The 6,173-nt window shown below is 38.1% G+C and overlaps 1 long non-coding RNA gene across 1 annotated transcript; it reads left to right on the top strand.

Moving 5' to 3' along the window:
- The first annotated feature begins 540 nt into the window (after positions 1-540).
- LOC116662168 lies at positions 541-5,868 on the top strand. The gene is made up of 3 exons (XR_004318161.1): positions 541-550; positions 2,077-2,079; positions 5,715-5,868. It is a non-coding gene; the product is annotated as an uncharacterized LOC116662168 (long non-coding RNA).
- Positions 5,869-6,173: the final 305 nt, after the last annotated feature.

Below are 6,173 nucleotides of genomic sequence, written 5' to 3'. Positions count from 1 at the left end.
TCTTCTGCTCTAAAAATTATTTTAAAACCATTGTTTTGAGATATAAAAGGAACTCAGAGATAATTGGGCTCAATTCTTTCATTAAAATTTTAAAATATGACATTTTAAAATAATTTTTAGACATTCAGCAGAGTACAGAGATGTGCTATGTGCTATTGTACTGCCACTGACTGCTGTAATAGTCATTTTTGACAAATGTTAATGTTTGCCATTTTGCTTCAGATTTTTTAAAGAATAAAAGTCTATGCAGTAGAAGACCCCAAGTCTCAGGGATCCCCATTATTCCTCAGAGATGGTCATTATTTGAAATCTGTGTGTATTATTCCTATAAGTAGATTTTTTAGTGTGTTTTTCATTCATGTGTCATAGATGAGACACGTATTAGGCCCTTTTATTGGGACATCTCATTTCTACCATGCCACTAAGATACATTTAAGTGTCTGGTGGAATTTGTTTGAGATTATCACCAGAGTAGATGCAATCTTCTTTAACTGTAAAGACCCTTTTTCCCATCCCATCTTCCACCCCATGCTCTTTCTCCTCTTCCCATGTACAAAAAGTCATGATCAATCCATGACACCGTGATATTCTTGTCCATTGCTGGATTTCAAATTATGCTCAAGTTAATGGAATATAGAATTGTCTACTGCACCTGGAGTCTCTAGGTGATATACTAGGATTGTTCAAGGGTTTCCTCTACAGTGTCTTCTAATCAGGTACACACAGAAGATTAAAAAAGCTTTGATGAAAGAGACATTTTTTAATGTTACGCTATATTGCCAGCAAAGCATTTTGTTTTTATTTAGGCAGGACTGATGAGATTCTTTTTTACCTTTCTTAATTTTACATGAAATATAAGTAAAAGAACTTACTTTAGGAGCAGAGTTCACCCTGGATTTTAGCCTATACTATTCTTCAACTTGGGATAGAGTGATCTACAAGCAGATTTTGCTTAAAAGTGAGATAAAATATTTCAAATATTATTTGGAGATAAAATTCAAGACGCACTGCTGTCACATTCAACATCATCTTAAGATGGGCACTGAGGGAGTCTGAGAACATACACGTTTGTGACATAAAGTGATCTTTATGTCAATGTGGAAGACATTTGACATTTCTCTTTCCTGAAAAATTATATTGCAATAACATTGTTTTCAAAACATTGTCTTCAGGTCAATTCCTAATGCTTTTCAGGTCAATTCCTAATACAATTCCTAATTGTAGATTATTCATAAAGTCCCCTTTCCTTTTTTCCCCCCTCCTTTTTTTTTCATTTATTATTAAATTCTGTTTAGATTCAACTACAGATGTAACATAAAATCATGGAAAATAAAAAGACTGCTTTACTTTCAATTGAATTGCTTGTTGATTAGTTTTGCTTAACAGAATTCTGATGGCCATTGGAATTTAGGTACACTTAGAAAAGATCTTGTTAATAGCTTCTATTCTACAGATGAGAACATTGAGCGCTAGGGCTAGTGAACTAACCACCATTATACTTCTAGTTATAAGCAGAATCAGAACTGTGATATTGTGATTTATAAAAGGAGATATATATTTGGTCTTTGTCCCTGTTTCTGGCACAGAGCTCTAAAACCCTGGGGGTTTCCTAAGTGATGAACGCCACAAAGGTGTATTTTGCAATGTTAATGAGGTGACTTTGGATTCCACCTAAAGATGAGTGCTGGTTGATACGGGAGCCAACCATGTAATAGGTGGATTGGAACTTTCAATACTGCTCCTGGATTTCTGGAGAGGAGAAAGGGCTGGAGGTTGAATCAATCACCAATGGTCAATGATTTAACCAATCATTCTCATGTAATGAAGCCTCCATAAAAACCCTAAAGAATGGATTCAGAGAGCTTCTGGTTTGGTGGAACATGGAGATGCTAGAGGAACAACGCACCTGTAGAGGAACTTCCAATCTATAGCACAGGGGATAACTGGGCTTATCGTTGGTGTACGAAGTGGGAGCACTGAGGGTGAGGGCATTCTTAAAGGACTGGGCCCTTCATCTGTGGAATCTGACGTTATCTCCAGGTAGTGAGTTTCAGAATTGAATTGTAGGACACCTAGCTGGTATCCGAGAATTGATGGTGTGGAAAAAGGTCACATGCACATTTTGGTGCTGGAAACTTTGAATAACTTTATTGCTTTTTATTCCAAATGGTGGCAATTTAGCAAATAAAGACTGCAGCTGGAACAAGACAGCTGACCTACTAGTAAACAGGTGTTAACTTTTCATGAAATAGCCAACTGGGCTTCAGAGAAATTCATAAGAGAGAAGTATTCTCTAGAATGGTCATTGGCCTGTATCATGATAGGAAAAACCATAGAGAATTGGAGACACTGACTGACTTTATTATTGTGTAGGACTTAGAGCTGGCAAAGAAAAAGAACACATAGGAAGTCAAAGACTATGAAGTAAGGACCCATCTCAGACATCTAAAGAGCCTCTCTGGATCTTAGTATCCTCAACCGTACAATGAGTTGTGAGCATTAATTGGAGTCATGTTCAGGAAAGTGGTTTATAAACTGTGAGGAGCCATATTAGACATCATTGACAACAAGGGCACAGCAGGGAGAAGCCGGGCAGGGGCACAGTTAGGAGGGCAGGCTCTGCAAAGATCACCTGACTCTGACACTCGCCACCTGCACCACTGGGAGCAAAGATCTTACTCTACTGGGTCAAGTCTCTTAATTTTCCCTTGTCTGAAAAGTACAAATGGTAATGACAGCCCTTACCTCCTACAGTTATATTAAGGATATAGAATGGGATGCATTGTCTTTAAAAAATTTTTATTTTCCAATCCTCATTGCAACCTTGAAAATCATGTAGAAGTAGTTTCATTTTGCAAATAAGGAAACAAAAACACTCAGAGGATAAATAATTTTGACCCAAGTCTTTTCTGTACAGGTTACTAAACCACAGTGTGTGCCTACTTTTGTTTTTTTTCTTTTTCTTTTCATGATGCTACACCACTCTGTAGTTCATTTTTAGCCTCTCCACCCACAAACCACCTTTTTTTTTGAGAATGCACTTATGCCTGAACAATAATTCCAGCCCTGTTTATAGAGACTCAGATTAAGATTCTTTTCCTGCTTACCCTTCTCTCTTCATCATCCTCACTCCTCAGTTCACAAAATGGTGGGGAAAAAAAGGAAGAAAGGAAGGAAGGATGTGAAGGAAGGAGGGAAGGAGGAAGGGAGGAAGAAAGAGTAAGCAACTAAGTTTTTTAAAGATCCAGCAATTTTAGGATCTGAGTCTCTGAAGGTTAGTAATCACCAAACTGCAAGGACTAAGTCAAACTGATGTATCATTTTGTAGATGAACGTGTTTTAAGTAATAGTAACTGGAATGCAGAGAAGGCAGAGATTCCTAGTCTCAAAGTGCTCTGTATGGTCTGATGTGATGGTGAGAGGGGTCTAAAGATAAGTGAGTCAAGAAAGCTTCTTTCTATGCAGAGCCTTCCTGAATTTACCTGAATGATTTTTCTCTTAGTGGCATTATATCTTGATTATGTTCATAATCAACACCAGAAACAGAAAGTCCCTGGAACTTCAATGTCAATTTCAAACCTCTCCAGAAAGGAAGGAATACAAATGTCTCATGTTTATACAAAAGGGGACACAATCCATTTCTTTAAGCTAGAGCAGGGCTTGCTCCCTTTCTTTTATCTTTGTCTGAGTGTGCAGGAAAGAAGCATTCTCAGCCCAGTTTTGAAGCTATTTCTAGATTTATCCCTCCTTTCTCTTGTGGAAAATAAGAGTAGTATAGATTTATCAGACTAAGAAATTAACTCACACAGCTTCTGAAGGAGTGAAAACACTGTCCTTCCCCACCACTGTGCAGATAAAGTCTTTGGGTAGTTACTGACTGAGCCCTTTCAATCAGTGAGTCAGCCCTCCCAATGCCTCTGCCCAGACTGTCGCCATACATATACTCAATCATTAACACTTTAAAGAAAGAGCCAGGTATTCCGCAGAATGTGGCTACCAACCGGAGACTAATCCTTACTGTCTAGGGAAACAAATCTGACTTTCCACTTACGGCACATCCATCAAATCTGACAAAGCAAATTTATCCTCTCTCTCTTTTTAAAATGATGTCTGAAAATAGTTGTTTCCTTTTTCCCCTAATTCACTGCTCTATGACATTGTCTCTCCGAGATCTTTCTTTGCTCCCTTCTGAACAGGGAGGTCTTACCTTTCTACCAGCAAGAAGTGTTCTAAGCCACAAGCATCTCTACCCTGTTTGTTTCCAAAAAGTAGAAGGAATATTTCTGGGCTTGGTTGGAAAGAGAAACATTTGGCCATATAAATGAGTCATGCCTTTCCAAACACTGACTGAGAATTTCAAATTAAAAACCATGACAGAAGACACTGATTATTTTAAAACATTAATGGTTTGTGGACTGACATTAGAATTTCGAGATCCAATTCTTTATAAATCTTCATCTCCAACACCAAATTTTCACAGGAGGGGGAAGAATGAAGAAAGCAGATTATAAGAGAAAGCTTTTGGGAACCAGATACCCTGTGTTTGTTTTCTATCACCTAGTATGAGTCAAGAAACTTAGAATCATCAGTAATTGAGCAATTTATTTTGAATGGAAGTGAGTGAATTATAGATGTTAAATTGTAGGACTCTTCCCAGAAAGATGTATTATCTGCCTCTGAGCTCATCTGAGAGAACAGTGTTTCAATTTTGTGTTGTTTACGTGTTGTACCTAAATTTGAAAAAAAAAAAAAAAAGGGAAACAATCTGGCTTGGTCAAATTTTCTTGTGGTGACAGATTTTGGAAGGATGGATTTTGTATTCAGGATATGGAAAGATGCCTATTACAGCAGCAAGAAACAAACTATCAAATGTGTTTAATGGATTACCCCATTACCATTTTGGAAAAATCATAGCCCTCTCTAGAGCAGTGGCTGCTTGGTCATTCTTCTGAATCACCTGGAGACATTTAAAGAAACCCTGATGCCTTGGTTCCACTCTCAGAACTTCTTAGAGAATTGGGCTGATATGCAGGGGGCTCCCTCATGTGCCACTGAAGTTGAGAACTTCTGCTCCAGAATATGCTGTTACAGCCTCTCTCATCATGTTTTAGTCACCCAGCTGGGAAGTTCTAAGATGCCTCATGATTTAAGACAATGCATTTGCCTCAGGAACCTTCCACTGAAAAAGAATAGAAGCATTCCTGGGAACAGTGTGGATGGTGACTGAATCACCAAGAATTTATAGGGCCAAGATGATGCAATTGTAAATACTAATGGCCATTATGAATTCTGAGTTCATCATTTCTCTCTTTCTCCCTATCTCTCTCTCACACTCACACACACATGTACACAATAAGCACACATTTGATAAAGAATTGAAATGGAACTCCCACACTAGGAAAGAATAAGATTAGTTAGGACATAGAGAGAAATATCTTGAAATAGGGTATCTCTCATCTTTCTTTCCACTTACTCTGGAAGTAGATGTATTGATGTTTTCCTTTGACTCCCAAAGGAAAGTGGGAAAGGACATTGAACAAGAGAATAAAGCAGGTCGGCTAAGGACAGCTGGAGCAGAATGGAGTAGTGGTCACGATGGCCCCTGTAGCAGCCAAGAGGCCCCTTTCACTAGTAAGAACTTTGAAATGTTCAGGATCATGTCCCAGACTCCTGCTCTTGGTGAACTCAACTAGCTTCACTGGGGGCCCTGGAAGGAAAGCTGTCCCATGGAATAAGGCCCCATCCCTGATCTCAGATTGGCCCAGATTCTCAATGAGGAAATGCCAACTTACATAAGACAGAAACCACACCATTTTACCGCAACTCAATTAAAACAGGAAAAGTAAAGGAAAAATGACAGAAAGGCAATTTACAACACTCAGGATAGTTCTGGATATTGATATTCAGGAAGCCTGGAAGGTCTTCCAATATTCTTCTTCCCTCAAAGCTTGAACAGTCAACACTCTTGTTATGAAAAGGCATCTCTTATGCAAACTGACTTGGAAGATAAATGCAGATTATACACATTCTTTCTACCACTAGTCTTCTGAAACTTAGATACTCTAACACAAAATATCTTGCAAAAAAAAAGAAATTAGCATTTTTCTAACTCCATTACCAATTTTCTTAACTATAAATAATTCTGAAATTAGGAGAATTATGAGTCATAGTCA

Source organism: Camelus ferus, chromosome 3 (assembly GCF_009834535.1).
Source record: "Camelus ferus isolate YT-003-E chromosome 3, BCGSAC_Cfer_1.0, whole genome shotgun sequence".
In the NCBI taxonomy this organism is placed as follows: Eukaryota; Metazoa; Chordata; class Mammalia; order Artiodactyla; family Camelidae; genus Camelus; species Camelus ferus.
The sequence above is the reverse complement of the archived record's forward strand: the minus strand, read 5'-3'. Positions and strand labels throughout refer to the sequence as shown.